General features: G+C 46.5%; 1 protein-coding gene across 1 annotated transcript in view; it reads left to right on the top strand.

Annotated features, from left to right (window-relative positions):
• Positions 1 to 19,068, top strand: part of DOCK10 (dedicator of cytokinesis 10) — a 691,954-nt gene that overhangs the window by 100,380 nt on the left and 572,506 nt on the right. The window lies entirely within an intron of this gene.

The raw sequence follows: 19,068 nt of genomic DNA, 5'->3' as shown, positions 1-19,068 counted from the left end.
ACTGTGGGAGCATACTGTATGTGTATCTGGCCCTGTGGGGGTATATGTGTATTTGGCACTATACTCAGAGGCATTATGTGTATTTGGCACTGCACTACTGGGGTCATTATGTGTAACTGGCACTATACTGGGGAACATTATGTGCATCTGACACTATACTCGGGACATTATATGTAAGCTGAACTACTATGGGTATTGGCCCTCATTCCGAGTTGATCGCTAGCTGCCATTGTTCGCTGCGTAGCGATCAGTTAAAAAAACAGCAAATCTACGCAAGCGCATGGATGGCAATGCGCACGTGCATTGTACGGGTACAAAGAGCATTGCTGTTTTGCACTGCTTCTAGCGACGATTTCATTCGCACAGCCAAACACAAGGAGATTGACAGGACAAGGGCGTTTATGGGTGTCAACTGACCATTTTCTGGGAGTGTTTGGAAAAAAGCAGGCGTGTCCAGGCATTTGCAGGGTGGGTATCTGACGTCAATTCCGGGACCTTTGTCGCAGCAGTCATCGCACAGAATAAGTAACTACAGGGCTGGTCTTTTTTTGCACAAAATATTTTGTATCGCTCGACTGCAAAGGCGTTCGCACTCTTGCAAAGCGAAAATACCCTCCCCTGTGGGTGGCGACTATGCATTTGCACGGCTGCTAAAAGTAGCTAGCGAGCGATCAACTCTGAATGAGGGCCATTGTGTGTAAGGCTGCTAATTGTGTGTGTGCATGTGTAGAGGGTGTGATTATATATTTATAGTTTGATATCACAATGTAAAATTGTGAGGCCATGCCCACTTTCCCAGGAGTGTGCATGCCTTCCCATATATATGGGCACTACTGTGTGGCATAATGTGTATAAGGGGTAGTACTCAGTGGCGTATCTTTAATGGGTGAAGTGTGTGCGGTGCACACGGGCCCCTGAGTCCAGCCGGGCCCACACCACACACACTACACCCATTTCTCCTATACTTACCTTTCCAGAGTCTATCACTGACTGTGTGTGGGCCCCCTCCTCACCTGTAGCCATCACCACCGCTGCTAGCGAACTGAACACTAGAGACTCTGGCACAGTGCCAGAGTCTACAGCGCATGCGTTGCCCATTTTTCGGAGTCCTGCGCATGCGCTGTAGACTCTACCACTGTGCCAGAGTCTACATCGCTCAGAGCGCTAGCAGCAGCAGTTACGGCTATGAGAGAGGAGGGGGCCCAAATGTGGAGTCTGCACACGGGTCCCCTCCTCTCGTGGAGCGCCCCTGGTACTACTGTGTAGCATAACGTGAATAATGTACTGTACATTACTGTGCTGTGTAATGTGAGTAAGGCACACTATTGTGGTGTAATTTGAATTGGGGTACTATTGAGTGTCCACGCCCCTTTTTTGGCACACATATCTTCCCTATTTCAAATATGGGGGGGGGGGCACCAATCCTTTACTTTGCCAGGGGCGCTCGGACCCCTAAATACACCCCTGCATACGTGTTCTCTCCAGTGTCACTCCTGCCCAGGGTACTGCGGAAGTTTAAACAAGAAGGAGGAATACTACTTCAAGTCGCTCCAGCATGGCCAAGACGGCATTGGTTCCCAGACCTGCAGGGTCTATCAATATAGCGTCCTCTTCTACTTCCTCAACGCCCAGACCTCCTCGTTCAGGGCCCTTGTGTCTACCCAGACCTGGCCAGACTGGCTTTGACGGCGTGGCTCTTAAAGCTTCACTTCTAAGGGCCAAAGGATTCTCCAAGGCGGTTATCCAAACTATGCTGAAGGTCCGCAAACCGGCATCTGCGCAGATTTATTATAGGGTCTGGAATTCTTACTTCACCTGATGTGTGCTTCTAAGAATTACGATGCATACAAATTCAGTACTTCCAGACTTCTGGCTTTTCTACAACAAGGCCTGGATTTAGGCCTTCGTCTGGCCTCCCTCAAGGTTCCTATCTCTGCCTTGCCGGTGTGGTTTCAAAAAAAAATTGCGTCTATTCCTGACGTTCATACTTTCACTCAGGGTGTTTTACGGATTCAGCCTCCCTATGTCCCTCCTGTGGCTCCATGGGATCTGTCTGTTGTCCTGAATGCCCTGCAAGAGTCTCCATTTGAACCTCTTGAGTCAGTGGACCTTAAATGGCTCACGGTCAAGGTCCTGTTCCTACTGGCTATTGCCTCTGCTAGGAGGGTGTCAGACCTAGGTGCTCTGTCCTGTCGTCCACCCTTTCTGATATTTCTTCGAACTCGCCCTGGTTATTTGACTAAGATGGTGTCATCTTTTCTTTTAACCAAGAGATTATGGTTCCATCCCTTATCTCTTCTGCTTTGTCCTCCGAAGAGCGGTCCTTGGATGTGGTAAGGGCTCTCTGTATTTATGTTGAGAGGACTGCCTCTATCAAGAGGTCAGATACAATTTTTGTACTTTTTGGTTTTCACAAAGGTGGCTGGCCTGCAAATAAGCAAACCTTGGCCAGATGGATTAGAATGGTGATTGCACAAGCCTATGCTCAGGCTGGACTCCCAGCTCTTGCTGCTATCAAAGCCCATTCTTCTCGTTCTGTTGGACCTTCTTGGGCGGCCCGCCGAGGCGCGTCCACTGAACAATTGTGCAAGGCGGCTACGTTGTATTCAATGAACACATTCATTAGGTTCTATGCCTTCGATACTTCTGCCTCCCAGAATGCTTTATTTGGACGCCGGGTTCTCATACCCACTACGGCGCATTCCCTCCCATGAGGAACTGCTTTAGGACATCTCCGATGTTTCCCTGTGGAAACCAATGTAACCCGCTGCAGAAAAGGTGATTTATGGTAGACTTACCATGGTTAAATCTCTTTCTGCGAGATACATTGGTTCCACAGGACGCCCACCCTGACGCACCTATGGGTTTGTATGGCATTAGCCACTAGTCCCTTCTCCTGTCGTGAGGACGTGGTTCTATATGACTAACATCTACCTTCTCTTTTGCCTGCTCCTGCTTTGGACTGGTTAACGAAACTGAGCTCACACTGCCTGGAGGCTGGGTTATAGAGGAGGCCCCAATGCATCCTGTGACAGTCTAACGCTTTAGCCTGTTGGTTCCTGGATCAAGATCCATCTCTACACCCCGATGGTTCCCTGTGGAACCAATGTACCTCGCAGAAAGAGATTTAACCATGGTAAGTCTACCATAAATTTCCTTTTTCTGTATATCACATATTCATAATAGAGATGTGCTCAGACCCCCATGTTTTGTTTTTGGTTGTAAGGGGTAATTCAGACTGCTTCGCAGCAGCGGCAGCGATTGCAGTGTACGATCAACTCTGAATTACCCCCTAAATCATCGTCGTTTCTTGGTTTTGCAAAACCACCCTCACATGTTTTGGGTTCAGTTTTGGGTTTGGTTTTGGATTTGAGTTTCTTTAAAAATGTATAAAAACAGCTAAAATCATGTAACTTAGATCTGTTCCAGTTCCTACAGTATTATTAACATCAATAACATTAATTTCCAGTCAGTTTTGCCCACCGAGTCACTATACACTCTCCTGAGTAAAAATGGCACCTGAAATAACGAGGGAGAGACTTAAATGTACATTCAATCCAAAACCTGAGATTCCGTTTTTATATCCGAGTTCCAAACGTTATTGGAGAACTGAATTGGGACTCGGTCCACTCGGGTCCCCAAAATTGATCCAACCCGGGACTCAGTTCTACTAGGATCCCCAAAGTTCGGATGTATTCGGTTTTCATATATATCAAAGGTGCTGTAATGTAATCAGTGTTTCAGGGTAAGTAACCCCATCATCAGGACACACCTGTTTATATGATTTGGGGATGTGCTCCCCTTCTTCAGGATACAACAAAGAGTACTGTGCAGAAAACAAACCTCAATTATCTTACCTTTTAGAACCCCCGCGGCTGTCTCGGTTCCCGTCTGACCACTTCCAGTTGCGGCACTGGTCTGATCAATAAGAAATGGTTGGACTGCGTACACATGGAAACAGCTGTAGGGGGTCTGAAAAGGTAAGTTATTTAAGGTTTTTTGCACTGTACACTTTGCTGTATCCTGAAGAAGGGGAGCGCTTCCCCAAATCATTGATGTATTAAAGCACAGACTTTTTACCATCAAACAAGTCACCAAATGCCGCCCTCCATCCTTGTTGTCTATTGTCCTCGTAGGGAAGGCACCAAAGCAGGATTGTAGGATTTGTCCATTTGGGGACTGCTAGAGTGTTTGTATTTCTGTACATATGCAGAGACATAAATATACACACATACAGTAGCACATACACACATCTTACTTACACATACACAGCATACATACACTGAGTACATACATACACAGGGCGGGATGTACTAAGCTCTGCCGCCCGTGCTAATTGCCGTCTCAGCGCTCCCTTGACATCTCCACGGTAACCCCTCCCGACGCTGCCATTCGCTCCCATAATTTTCTCCTGCAATCGCCACTGGTATGAACTTACATAAGCACTGCCTCTTCTCCGCCGTGGCCACTCAGGACTCAGGAGGAGAGAGTTCCGGTGTCCCACACACCAGTGTGCGCATCACGGGATGCTAAGGTATGTGCACACGCGCGGGAGATATCAGTGTAGAGCGCAGCATCCTCAGTGCCTGAGTGGCCGCGGCGGAGAAGAGGTGGTGCTTATGTAAGTTCATACCGGCGCCGATTGCATGGGAAAACAACGGGAGCAAATGGCAGCACCTGGAGGGGTTACTGTGGAGATGTCAAGGGAGCGCTGAGAAGGCAATTAGCGCGGCGTCAGAGCTTAGTACATCCTGCCCACACACCCCAATAACAGAAAGCAAAGCTCCCCCAACCCTGCTCCTATCCACATGCTGATTACACTGCTGCTGCAATCGGGATAGGTGCCTCACCCAGCCAAAATAATTTATTATAGACTGCCGCGCACCGTTCACTGGTCTCGGAAATGGCTAAAAAGTGAGTGTGGTTGGGTAGATGTGATGGTTTGGACACACCTGGGTGTGGTTTATGTGCAAGGGCGCAGCTACCATAGGTGCAGAGAGTGCAGCTGCTATGGGGCTCATCACAGTTACATATGTTATAAACATGAGTGGTACATAGGAGCCCTTACAAACTTTTGCCTTGGGGCCTACAATATATTTAGGTATGCCCCTGACCAGCTCATTGTAATGTGGTATAAAATGAACAGGAGGGCATTATAATGTTAAATACCATGAACTGGAGCACTGTAATGTGGCACAATATGAAGTGGAGTCAACATAGTGTAGTATAGTAGGAAGTGGGTACATTGTACTGGGCATAATATAAATTGGGGGCACTGTACTGTGGCATAATATGAACTGGGGACTCGGTATGGCATAATGTGATTTGGGGGTACTGTGTTACATAATATAAATTGGCAGCCCTACAATGTGACATAATATGAACTAGAGCACTACTAATGTTCATAAAACTAGTATACTGCTATGGGGAATACAGTAACTAAGCCACTACTATATATTAGAAAATGAACTACTGTATGGCACTATTATGGGGCATAAAATGAACAACTGCTGTGGAGAGGTGTATCTCTAAAAGCATTGGGACAGGTGCCCCTCCAAAATGTTGCTATGGGGCCAATAAAGGTGCTAATTCAGACCTGATCGCTGCTGTGTGTTTTCGCACAGCGGGCAATCAGGTCTGAACTGCACATGCGTATATACCGCAATGCACAAGCGCGACAGTCCACAGCGATGGGATGGTGCGAAAAATCCAATCGCATCGGCGACTGCAAGAAGATTGACAGGAAGAGGGCGTTTGTGGGTGGCAACTGACCGTTTCTAGGCAGTGTCCGGAAAAACGCAGGAAGGACCCGGCATTTTGTGGGAGGACTTGTGACGTCAGCTCCAGCCCGATCATCGCAACGGCTGAGTAAGTCCTGGGCTGTGCACAAACTGCTGTGTGTGTGTGTGGGGGGGGGGGGGGGGGGTTAGTGAGTGCAACGAAGCACCTCGTGGGCTTGGTGGCTCGCTGCGCTCACCTTAGGTTCTATTACCACTCTATGGGTGTTGTGGAATAGTCCCTGTTAGACTGTTGGGCTCTGAATCGGGGCTGGATCCGGCGTCGATATAGTGACCGCCGGTCACATAACTACATTCCCCTTATTCACCTTACAATATATAAATCTCTTTATGTAAGAAACAAATAGTATTTGTGTTTGTAGCAATTTATCTGATAAGTTACCGCTGTTTGATCCACACACCACTATGTATCTAATAAGCATGCATTTTCTCTTTTATCTTTGTCATTTGCTATTTTAGATCATGGCAATGAGTGTAGTGAGCGTGGGAGTGACCTGGGAGCTCTGAGACCCTAATATTGCCCTGCTGACTGCTATTAACGGGGGTCATTCCGAGTTGATCGTTAGCTGCCATTGTTCGCAGCCCAGCGATCAGGCTAAAAATCAGCATTTCTGCGCATGCGTATGCACCGCAATGCGTAGGCGCGTTGTACATGTACAATGAGCATCGTGGGTTTGCACAGAGTCTAACGAACATTTCTGTCACACGGCCGACTGCAGGAAGATTGAAATAAAGTGGGCGTTTCTGGGTGGCAACTGACCGTTTTCAGGGAATTTTTGGCAAAACGCAGGCGTAGCTGAAAAAACGTAGGCGTGGCTGGGCGTTCGCTGGGCGGGTGTGTGACGTCAAAAGCCGTCCCTCCGTCATTAGAATCAACGCACACGAAGAGCAACTTCAGGGCTGGTCTTGTTTTGCACAAAAAGATTTTGCAGACGCTCTGTTGCACAAACGTTCGCACTTCTGCAAAGCGAAAATACACTCCCCAGTGGGCGGTGACAATGCATTTGCACGGCTGCTAAAAACTGCTAGCCAACGATCAACTCGGAATGACCCCCAACATCCATTTAACAATATAAGCTAGTAGTAATACAAGAATTCTTCATTTAGAATTGACTCTGAATAGCTGTGTACTGTACTATACTGTATGTTGCTCTAGTTGTGTGAAACAGAAAAATACTGGACTATAGTTATAGGTACAGTAGTTGTGGGGCCAGATGAGGTCAGTATTGCCTTTCCATGATGTATTTTGCACAGAGATCTATTACAGTGACATACAGTAGAAGATCTTTTGGAAGCTATTCCCACTAATTCTATTCTATGTAAATTATAAAAATGCAGCAGCTTATATGTCATGAGAATCTCTGATGTAAATGTGAAGTATTTATTATATTTAAACAGCAACATATAGTCTCCATCGCATGGTAAGACATTAATCAGGTTACAGCAGCCAGCAGGGGGTAGTACAAGTGCTCTTTCTCCAAACAGGCTACAGTCAGAAACACAGTTGCCGGTAACTGTAGCGTGAGCAGGCAGATGTTCGGTTTATCAGCAGTCCTCTCATATACCGCCGGAGTAAGGAAATCAGTTTTACTTGACTACTGGCCTCATTAGAGATCATTTGCACTTCTTACCTGATTTATAAACCACAGCAGCCATTTCCCAAATGTATATACAGTATCTAGGACTTTACCTTGTGTACTGCACAGTCCCATATTTTGATTTCTGGAAATACCCTGTAAATAGAGATGTACTTATGTTTGTGGTACTAAAGATTCAGCTACAAACTTACATGGTAGAACCGCCCCTTCATTAAATTTTGAATTGTTTCCTAAAATACTGACTCCTGCCTCATATATGTTTTAAATTAATGATGATTAGTGAGGGGATATTGGGACTGTATTTTCACATGTGTGGCGTCTGTGTGATATTGTATATTTTTATAATACCCCTTTCACACAGAAAGGCAAATTCTTGGGTGAAGAAGTTCTACCCGGTAATTTGCCGATAAACATGGGTCCTTTTTCTGTGTGAAAGGGTCAGCCCGCAGGGGCAAACGCAGGATTCAGTGAGGGGGGTTTCCATGTGGGTGTGTGTGTGTATGTATGTACAGTAAGTATGTATGTGTGCATGTACGTGTGTGTGTGTGTGTGTGTGTATGTATGTATATATATCGTACGCACATATGTGTGTGTGGGTGTGTGTGTGTGTGTGTGTGTGTGTGTGTGTGTGTGCGTATATATATAATGACAAAAAGTGGGCACTCACTGTAGATGTTGCTCAATACTGAGGTGCCCTCCTTATATGTAATAGATGGCATGCCCTCTCCGTGTAGTAGAAACCAGGCGGCACTCAGCGGTCTCTGTGAGTAAATCAATGTATTAAAGTACAAAAGGCATTAGTGTACCGATGTTTCAACGCCACACAACGCCTATAGTAAAGCACCTTGAAAAAAACGGCCATTGAAACGTCAGTACACTATGCCTTTTGTACTTTAATACATTGATTTACTCACAAAGACTACTAAGTGCTGCCTGGTTTCCACTGCACGGAGGGGTGCATGCCAGTCTTCACCCAGGGAACTATTGCACCATATACACACAGAGTGACACACAAACACATATACACAAACACACACCCAAACATACATACATAAACATACATACACACACACACACACACAATCACATACACACATACATAAATTACTACAAATACAAACATACAGTTACAGTATGTGCATACCCTTCCACCAGGCACTAGCAGCAGTTTGCGGACGGAGGGAACTTGCGCAGCCAGTAGCTCCCCATTCACTCCAGACTGTCTATAGTAGAGAGCTATGGTAGCTCTCTGTTACTAGCGGCTCCGCGATCGCGAACGCGGCTTTTACCTAAGACGGAGACAGCTGTGTCTCCGTCTCAAAAACAGAAGATTCAGCTCATCAGGGGGGGTTTCCAGGTACTTGGAAACCCCCCCTGCATGCGCCACTGGTCCGGGTTGAAATTCCCAGGACTTCGACCCAGGAATATACCTTTCACACAGATTAAATACCCTTTTTGAACCGCAAATTACTGGGTAGAAATTCTTGACCTGGTAATTTGTTTATCTGTGTGAAAGGGGGGCTGTGCGATGCTTTTGCAATTCTGTGGGGGGGTCGGCACTGACATGCGGGGCGGACTAGCCCTGTGCTGGACGTCCCCCCGCATGTCTGAGTGCCTGATCGTAGCTGTGCTAAATTTAGCACAGCTTCAATCAACTCGGAATGACCCCCATTGTATGATCCAACATAATGATGAATACACACATGAAGATGATAGTCACCAGCCCCAGTGAACCAGTTGTGATTGGCTGATAGGTGCTTCTGTTGTAGTATCAATCAGTTTGCTTTTTGTGCACCAGTTATAGCTGCTGTATTAAAGAGGTTTTTAAAGTGCTTGTGAAGGTTAAAAGAGACCCATATAAAGAAGAGCCTTTGTTAAGCATAAAGGGCCCCATACACCAGAACGATAATGGCCCATTTCCTGCGATTTTGACCTTTTGGACCGATATATCTTATGAAAAGTGTCACATCGTATGTGTTTTCCATCTGATCCGATACGATGCGCGTTCCCGTGAGTGTCGTGTCGCTAGTGCTGCAATCGGGATATATCGTGATCACATGGAATCGTATGGAAAAAGGTGTGTTTCTTTCTGCCTGCGATATATCGCCTGCAATATATAGGCGAAGTTTGACTGGCATTCTCAGGACACTCCCATCAGCGGCAGTAGCAGCAGCAGTGACGCAGCAGGAGGAGAGCTACAGATATATCTGATTTGATTACATTTCGCATTGCCTCAAGTATGTATTTAATCCACACTGACCACTAGTGATGAGCGGGTTCGGATCCTCGGGATTTACACGGGTCCGAGGCAGACTCGGATCCTCCTGCCTTGCTCGGTTAACCCGAGTGCGCCCGAACGTCATCATCCCGCGGTCGGATTCTCGTGAGATTCGTATTCTATATAAGGAGGCGCGTGTCGCCGCCATTTTTCACTCGTGCATTGGAGATGATCGTGAGAGGACGTGGCTGGCGTCCTCTCAGTTTCTATGTTCAGTGGGCTGCAAATTGTGCTGCAAATATCTGTGCTCAGCGTGCTGCAAATATCTGTGCTCAGTGTGCTGCAAGTGCAAATACCTACATTCTCTGCCTGAAAAACGCTCCATATCTGACTGTGCTCAGTGTGCTGCAAATATCTGTGCTCAGTGTGCTAATTGCTTTATTGTGGGGACTGGGGACCAGCAGTATTATATAGTAGGAGGACAGTGCAGAGTTTTGCTGACCAGTGACCACCAGTATTATACGTTCTCTGCCTGAAAAACGCTCCATATCTGTGCTGCATTGTAGTATATAGTAGGAGGACAGTGCAGAATTTTGCTGACCACCAGTATAACTATATATATAGCAGTACGGTACAGTAGTCCACTGCTCTACCTACCTCTGTGTCGTCAGCTATACTATCCATCCATACCTGTGGTGCATTTCAGTTTTGCACAGTTTGCTGAACACCAGTATATACTATATAGCAGTACGGTACAGAAGGCCACTGCTCTACCTACCTCTGTGTCGTCAAGTATACTATCCATCCATACCTGTGGTGCATTTCAGTTTTGCACAGTTTGCTGACCACCAGTATAACTATATATATAGCAGTACGGTACAGTAGTCCACTGCTCTACCTACCTCTGTGTCGTCAAGTATACTATCCATCCATACCTGTGGTGCATTTCAGTTTTGCACAGTTTGCTGACCACCAGTATATACTATATAGCAGTACGGTACAGTAGGCCACTGCTCTACCTACCTCTGTGTCGTCAAGTATACTATCCATCCATACCTGTGGTGCATTTCAGTTTTGCACAGTTTGCTGACCACCAGTATAACTATATATATAGCAGTACGGTACAGTAGGCCACTGCTCTACCTACCTCTGTGTCGTCAAGTATACTATCCATCCATAGCTGTGGTGCATTTCAGTTGTGCGCAGTAGTAGGCCTTTGCTATTGATATATTACTGGCATATAATTCCACACATTAAAAAATGGAGAACAAAAATGTGGAGGGTAAGATCAAGATCCACTTCCACCTCGTGCTGAAGCTGCTGCCACTAGTCATGGCCGAGACGATGAAATGCCATCAACGTCGTCTGCCAAGGCCAATGCCCAAATGTCATAGTACAGAGCATGTAAAATCCAAAAAAATAAAGCTCCGTAAAATGACCCAAAAATCGAAATCAAAATCGTCTGAGGAAAAGCGTAAGCTTGCCAATGTGCCATTTACGAGACGGAGTGGCAAGGAACGGCTGAGGGCCTGGCCTATGTTCAAGGCTAGTGGTTCAGCTTCACATGAGGATGGAAGCACTCATCCTCCTGCTAGAAAACGTAATAGAGTTAAGATGGCAAAAGCACAGCAAAGAACTGTGCGTTCTTCTAAATCACAAATCCCCAAGGAGAGTTCAATTGTGTCGGTTGCGATGCCTGCACCTCTTTTTTCTTTCATTTTTCTTTGCATCATGTGCTGTTTGGGGACTATTTTTGGAAGTGCCATCCTGTCTGACACTGCAGTGCCACTCCTAGATGGGCCAGGTGTTTGTGTCGGCCACTTGGGTCACTTAGCTAAGTCACACAGCTACCTCATTGCGCCTCTTTTTTTCTTTGCATCATGTGCTGTTTGGGGACTATTTTTTTGAAGTGCCATCCTGTCTGACACTGCAGTGCCACTCCTAGATGGGCCAGGTGTTTGTGTCGGCCACTTGTGCCGCTTAGCTTAGTCACACAGCTACCTCATTGCGCCTCTTTTTTCTTTGCATCATGTGCTGTTTGGGGACTATTTTTTTGAAGTGCCATCCTGTCTGACACTGCAGTGCCACTCCTAGATGGGCCAGGTGTTTGTGTCGGCCACTTGGGTCGCTTAGCTTAGTCACACAGCTACCTCATTGCGGCTCTTTTTTTCTTTGCATCATGTGCTGTTTGGGGACTATTTTTTTGAAGTGCCATCCTGTCTGACACTGCAGTGCCACTCCTAGATGGGCCAGGTGTTTGTGTCGGCCACTTGTGTCGCTTAGCTTAGTCACACAGCTACCTCATTGCGCCTCTTTTTTTCTTTGCATCATGTGCTGTTTGGGGACTATTTTTTTGAAGTGCCATCCTGTCTGACACTGCAGTGCCACTCCTAGATGGGCCAGGTGTTTGTGTCGGTCACTTGGGTCGCTTAGCTTAGCCATCCAGCGACCTTGGTGCACCTCTTTTTTTCTTTGCATCATGTGCTGTTTGGAGACTATATTTTAAATCTGCCATCCTGTCTGACACTGCAGTGCCACTCCTAGATGGGCTAGGTGTTTGTGTCGGCCACTTGGGTCGCTTAGCTTAGCCATCCAGCGACCTTGGTGCACCTCTTTTTTTCTTTGCATCATGTGCTGTTTGGGGACTATTTTTTTGAAGAGCCATCCTGCCTGACACTGCAGTGCCACTCCTAGATGGGCCAGGTGTTTGTGTCGGCCACTTGGGTCGCTTAGCTTAGTCACACAGCTACCTCATTGAGCCTCTTTTTTTCTTTGCATCATGTGCTGTTTGGGGACTATTTTTTTGAAGTGCCATCCTGTCTGACACTGCAGTGCCACTACTAGATGGGTCAGGTGTTTGTGTCAGCCACTTGGGTCGCTTAGCTTAGTCATCCAGCGACCTCAGTGCAAAGTTTAGGACTAACAATAATATTGTGAGGTGTGAGGTGTTCAGAATAGACTGAAAATGAGTGGAAATTATGGTTATTGAGGTTAATAATACTATGGGATCAAAATGACCCCCAAATTCTATGATTTAAGCTGTTTTTGAGGGTTTTTTGTAAAAAAAAACACCCGAATCCAAAACACACCCGAATCCGACAAAAAAATTTCAGGGAGGTTTTGCCAAAACGCGTCCGAATCCAAAACACGGCCGCGGAACCGAATCCACAACCAAAACACAAAACCCGAAAAATTTCCGGTGCACATCACTACTGACCACCAATATCACTGTCCACCTAGCACACTGTCCACCAATGTAATCACACTGTCCACCAATGTATTCTATTGTTCACATTTTATTCATTTCTGTGGACCCAAAGCCATTTAAAACCCCCTAATGGCCATGTGTTTTCACCGCCACTGTACCCCAATGCTGCACCTTGTGTTTCTGTGTCCCCAAAGTCATTGTAACCCCCAAATGGCCATGTATTTTCACTGACACTGTACCCCAATGCTGCACAATTGATGTTTGGGTAATGAGGATTTTATTTTCAAAAAACAACTTTATTTTAAAACCATATATTATCCAAATCTAACCAACCATATAACATATGACCATATAACTATTTCACTATATACCTTAAATAAAACCATTTTGAAACTATATAACAGTTTTTGCACAGCTTTTTTTTCCTTATATGTCTCTGGACAGTGCCGTTTCTTGCGACGGGCGAGCCGTGCAACCGCACGGGGCGCCCGCCGCGGCACTCGCTGAGCACTTTCAAACCCCCTCCCCTCTCCTCTCGAGTGCCCAGCTCGGGGGGCGGGGTTTCGCGGAATGACGCATTTGCGTCGTGACGTCACGACGCAAACGCGTCATTCCACGAAACCCCGCCCCCCGAGCTGGGCACTCGGGAGGAGGGAGAAGGGGGAGCCAAGCCGCCCAGCGCTGCGCAGACGAGGGGGAGGCGGCTGAAGAGCGGGAAGAACAGCTTCAAATGTAAGTCAGCCCCTCTCCCTCTCTCTCTCTCCCTCCCCCCCACCACCACCTGCCTTACGGTGTAAAATGGGGACACCTGTCTGCCGGAATGTGTAAAATGGGGACATCTGTCTGCCGGAATGTGTAAAATGGGGACACTTGCCTGCCGGAATGTGTAAAATGGGGACACTTGCCTGCCGGAATGTGTAAAATGGGGACACTTGCCAGCCGTACTGTGTAAAATGGGGACACTTAGCTGCCGTCATGTGTAAAATGGGGACAATTGCCTGCCGGAATGTGTAAAATGGGGACACTTGCCTGCCGTACTGTGTAAAATGGGGGCACGTGCCTGCCGCAATGTGTAAAATGGGGACACTTGCCTGCTGGAATGTGTAAAATGGGGACACCTGTCTGCCGCAATGTGTAAAATGGGGACACTTGCCTGCCGTCATGTGTAAAATGGGGACACTTGCCTGCCGGAATGTGTAAAATGTGGACACTTGCCTGCCGTAATGTGTAAAATGGGGACACTTGCCTACCGTGCTGTGTAAAATGGGGACACTTGTCTGCTGTAATGTGTAAAATGAGGACTTTTTTTTTTATCTTGTGGTGGCCGTGATGACGAGATCAGATGAGGCCACACCCATCTTAACAAAGCCACGCCCATTTCAATGAGGCCACGCCCCCTTGCCGGGAGCGCGCACATGCTTTTCCTCTTTATATCTATGGGGCGCATTTTTTCTTATGTGAATGGGGGGGGGGGGGGGGGGGGCGCATTTTTAAATCTTGCACTCTGAGCCAAATTGGCTAGAAACGGCCCTGTCTCTGGATCAAGACATACAGGAAGACTTCATCACCGGCCTACTAGACATGTACCGTAGCCATGAATGTCTATGGAAGGTCAAAGCTAAGGGGTATTCCGATAAAGTGTGGCGGCATGCGGCCTTGGAGGAGCTAGTCGATTACAGCAGGCCCTTTGTGTCCGGTGCTGACAAGGACTGGGTTAAGAAAAGAATACAGAACATGCGTACTGTGTTCCTCAAAGAACACAAAAAAATTGAACAATCAAAAAGGTCTGGAGCTGGTTCCTCCCAAGTGTACAAGACCTCGCTCTGGTACTACCCCTTACTGGAGTTTGTCCTGGACCAGGAGCCTACCCGGACAGGTTTCACCTCCCTCCCTCGGACTGCCACGCCAGAACCTGAAGAGTGTGAACTATCTCTGTCGGCATCTGTAAGTATATTTTTTGGAATACGTTTTTAAAAGGTTCATTAAAGTTTTTGCAAGTTCCATGAGTCCAACGCAGTGCACTTAAATGTGGTCCTCTTCAGTGGCGTAAGTTCATCCCAATTGCCTGGAGGCAAGATAAATATTGGTGCCCCCCCCCCAATATATAGATAAATGTGTGTGTGTGTGTGTGTGTGTGTGTGTGTGTGTGTGTGTGTGTGTGTGTGTGTGTGTGTGTGTGTGTGTGTGTGTGTTTGTTTGTTTATGGAGTGTTGTGGAAAAAAATTTAGAACCCATGACCTGTTACACTGCAGCAGACACTTTACTGATGGAGCTATTTGCTCCTGTACAAGAAGCATGAGAATTGTAACTATATGAAGTTATGTGTAATTGTCAGAGAAGTAACTTCATATAGTTAGAATTCTCATATTTCCTATACAGGAGCAAATAGCTCCATCAGTAAGGTGACTGCTTCCAGTGTAATAGGTTGTGGTTTCTAATCCTGGGTATGACACTTGTAAAATGTGTATTTACAGTATAATAAAAAGGGTGTACTTTGTAACGTGCAGGGACCCGTGAAGAAGTCGGCCACTGAAAAGACAGCGGCAGCTATCAATTAACTTAATTCAATGGTGTCACAGAATGGGAGGAGAGGTGCCCCCCTTCAGAGCAGGAGCCCGGCGGCAGATGGCTCCGTTGCCTCCCAGAGTTACGCCTTTGGTCCTCTTGCCAATCGACTGCACCCACTCCGTTAATATAGGCCAGGTACTCATCTCTGACCTGTTTTGCCCGTACACTCGCCCTAGAATGGAGTGGAGGTGGTTCCACAGAGGGAAACGGTGAAGTCTCCTCTGGGTGTTCTGGGTCTGGGTATCCTGGCGCTGCTCTGGGCAGTGTCCTATGCTGGGTGTTTTTTCTGCGCAGATAGTTATGCAGGACACAGCACGGAGTCACCACCCAATCTATCTTCACCACCTGCAAGTTGATAGCTGTTAGGAATATAAGTAAGCGGCTAGACAGAATGCCAAAAGTGTTCTCTACAATCGGCGTGCCCTGGATAGCCTATAATTGTAGTTCCGCTTCTCCCTTGTCAGATGCTTTGCCAACGTCATTGAAGATGAATTCGTAGTTGGCATTCACCACTGCCATCAGCACGATGCTGAACTACCCTTTGTAATTAAAATAAAGGGATCCGCTGTTTGCAGGAGGGTTGATGCGGACGTGTTTGCCATCTATCGCATCCCCACAGTTAGGGAATTGGCAGGTGGTTGCAAACTCCTCTGCCACGGCTTGCCGTTCAGATGTACTTGCAGGGAGCTATAAAAGAATAGAAAAAAATTAAAACATGTATTTATTTATACAGAGTATTTTTTTTAAAAATCTACTACAGAGTGGAAGTGTGGAGATTCCCACCACCCCAGACCTCAGTCTCCTGGATACAGAAGAATCCTAGACCCAAAATATGACCCCTGAAGCACCAGCTACCCCTGATACCTCTGCAGCACCAGCTCCTCCGCCGTGCCCCCGGAAGAGAACCCGGGGGAAAAAAAAAAACACTGGCCAGGAGGGCGAAGACCTCATCTTTGAGGAAATCAAGTCAAGACTTGCCCAGCCCCCCGACCACTATTCAAGATTTGGGGAATTCTTGGCCTCTGCCATGCGCAACCTGCCACCTGGGCAAGCCAAGCAGATTGAGTGTTTAAATTTAAAGATGATAGACAAGGCCCGAAAAGCGAAACTCCACGACAATGGGTGGTCATTCTGAGTTGATCGCTCGCTAGCTAGTTTTAGCAGCTGTGCAAACGCTATGCCGCCGCCCACTGGGAGTGTATTTTAGCTTAGCAGAAGTGCGAACGGTTGTATCGCAGAGCGCCTGCAAAAAAATTTTGTGTAGTTTCAGAGTAGCTCAAAACCTACTCAGCGCTTGCGATCACTTCAGACTATTCAGTTCCGGATTTGACGTCACAAACCCGCCCAGCGTTCGCCCAGCCACGCCTTCATTTTTCCTGGCACGCCTGCGTTTTTCCGCACATTCCATGAAAACAGTCAGTTGCCACCCAGAAATGCCCACTTCTTGTCAATCACTCTGCGGCAAGCAGCGCGACTGAAATGCATCGCTAGACCCTGTACAAAACTACATCGTTCGTTGTGCCCATACGTCACACGTGCGCATTGCGCCGCATAGGCATGCGCAGAACTGCCGATTCTTAGCCTGATCGCTGCACTGCAAACAAATTCAGCTAGCGATCAACTCGGAATGACCCCCAATGTCATACTGTTCGACCGCCTTCCTCTCACTACTCCTCCCACCAAACCCATCCTATTCCGCCCACCCAACCCCATCCTATTCCACCCACCCACCTGCTCCTCAGCCATATACTCTGCTATGCTGGAGGCAGAGGAGGACATGCCCCATTTTGAAAATATGTAGGCATCTTATAATTCCCAATAAATATGGTGCGGTATAGGCTATATGGTGTTTTGGGGGCAGATTTTTGGGGGAGGATACACGCATGCTGTAGGTGCATAATAGTGGGGCCGGGCCCATTCATTCTGCACTTTACAGCATGTGTGTATTATTCCAATCATATCTGTGACCAAAACACCATATAGCCCTTCATCTTAAAGTACTGCACCATATTTATTGGGAATAAGAACATTGTTAAGGGTCTTGTTTTAAAGTTATTAATTCCCAATAAATATGTTACGGTACAGGTTGAGTATCCTTTATCCAAAATTCAAAATCCCACATTTTTGGGTCCCCTACTGAGATAATTACATATATATTATATATTATGTGTATATATAAATATATTATATAGATATATAATATAATATACATATATATGTGTCATTATCTCAGTAGGGGAGACAAAAATGTGTGATTTTGAATTTTGGCTGTATAGGCTATATGGTGTTTTGGGGGAGGATACACGCATGCTGTAGGTGCATAATAGTGGGGCCGGGCCCATTCATTCTGCACTTTACAGCATGTGTGTATTCTCCTAATCAAATCTGTGCCCAAAACACCATATAGCCCTTATACTTAGGAGTGAAAGTACCGCACCATATTTATTGGGAATTAAAAGTAAAATAAACTGTTATTTAATCATTTTAATTATTTTATTACATATATATATATATCCAAAATGTGATGTCATGTTTTATATTTATATGTGCCATATTGGCAAATCATTGCATAGTTTTTGCACAGTTGTTTAAAAGAAAATAAAAAAGAAAATAACTTTTTTTCTATAAACAGTTTAAAAGTAACTAAACAGGTGTGGTGTGTATTTTATTTACCTTTAAATACTGGTCCTGCAGCACCTTCACAATGGCCTTGCAGGTGTCAGGGAGGATCCGACCCAAAGCCTGGGGGGAGATGAGGGTCCCAAACTTCAGGTCCTCCAATGACTGCCCTGTAGCCAGAAACCTCAGAGTAGCAGTCAGCCTCTCATCAGCAGTGATGGCCCTCCGCAGTTTGGTGTCCTGCCTCTCGATGTAGGGAGTCACAAGGCCCAGCAACTCCTGGAAGGTCTCGTCATCCATTCGCAGGTAGTTGCGATAATCTTCAGGGTTATTATCCCTAATCTCGGTCAGGAGTGACATGTGAGAGAGAGTCCCCCTCTTCAGCAGCCACTCCTTGCTCCAAACAGACCTCACCCTCTTCCGTTTCAGATCCCTGTCACGTTTCAGCTTCATATAGCCATAGGCTAACAGAAGTTGATACCTGTAGGAATCCATCACAGAACAGGATAAAGAGCACTTTGTTCAGAAAAAAACAAAAGCACAGTAGCAATGTGGAACGCTCAGAAGGTATAAACCAGCCTCACTAATCACAGAGCAGCAGTGTGCACATAGCCAAAATGGCTGCTGCTATTTATATTAGAGATGAGCGGGTTCGGTTTCTCTGAATCCGAACCCGCCAGAACTTCATGGTTTTTTTCACGGGTCCGAGCGACTCGGATCTTCCCGCCTTGCTCGGTTAACCCGAGCGCGCCCGAACGTCATCATGACGCTGTCGGATTCTCGCGAGGCTCGGATTCTATCGCGAGACTCGGATTCTATATAAGGAGCCGCGCGTCGCCGCCATTTTCACACGTGCATTGAGATTGATAGGGAGAGGACGTGGCTGGCGTCCTCTCCGTTTAGAATAGATTAGAGAGACACTTGATTTACTAATTTTGGGGAGCATTAGGAGTACTCAGTACAGTGCAGAGTTTTGCTGATAGTGACCACCAGTTTTATTTATAATCCGTTCTCTGCCTGAAAAAAGCGATACACAGCACACAGTGACTCAGTCACATA

Source organism: Pseudophryne corroboree, chromosome 4 (genome assembly GCF_028390025.1).
Source record: "Pseudophryne corroboree isolate aPseCor3 chromosome 4, aPseCor3.hap2, whole genome shotgun sequence".
Taxonomy (NCBI): Eukaryota; Metazoa; Chordata; class Amphibia; order Anura; family Myobatrachidae; genus Pseudophryne; species Pseudophryne corroboree.
The sequence above is the reverse complement of the archived record's forward strand: the minus strand, read 5'-3'. Positions and strand labels throughout refer to the sequence as shown.